The sequence below is a fragment of the Wasmannia auropunctata genome, unplaced genomic scaffold (genome assembly GCF_000956235.1).
Source record: "Wasmannia auropunctata unplaced genomic scaffold, wasmannia.A_1.0 LD336078.1, whole genome shotgun sequence".
In the NCBI taxonomy this organism is placed as follows: domain Eukaryota; kingdom Metazoa; phylum Arthropoda; class Insecta; order Hymenoptera; family Formicidae; genus Wasmannia; species Wasmannia auropunctata.
The window spans coordinates 5,172,208-5,172,705 of NW_012026812.1; positions in this window are offsets into that span (position 1 = coordinate 5,172,208).

Genomic DNA, 498 nt, shown 5'->3' on the forward strand with positions numbered 1-498 from the left:
GTGGAGTGGCTGGCGGAAACGGAGTTCTGCCGCAAGAAGTCGACTAATATAAAGAGGTCCTTCACAAAAAAAATGAAGGTAAATGTAAACACGTTAATAGAGATAATCAAGGTACTCGCTATGAGAGCGTCACAAGAGGGAGATATTGGTTTTTTTAGAGCAAGGTTTGTGGAAACGCAAAGAGAAATTAACAACCTAAAGGAGGAAAATCAAAATCTTAAGCTCCAAATGGAGGAGATTAGAAGCGGTGCCATTACAAGGAAGAGCCCAATCAGAACTGAGGGACCGGAAGTTGCAGGCCCGTCGGATGGTGCACCCCTGTCACCTGACACTCCGCTGGGGATGGAGATGAACATGAGCATGGACACGGCTACAAGACGATACCCAGAGAGAGAGTCCCGTAACTACCCGAAAAGAGGAACCTCACAGCCCTCTCCAAAAAGGCAGGTAGAACAGATGGGGGACACCTTCTTTGAGAAACTTAGCATGACGATCAGC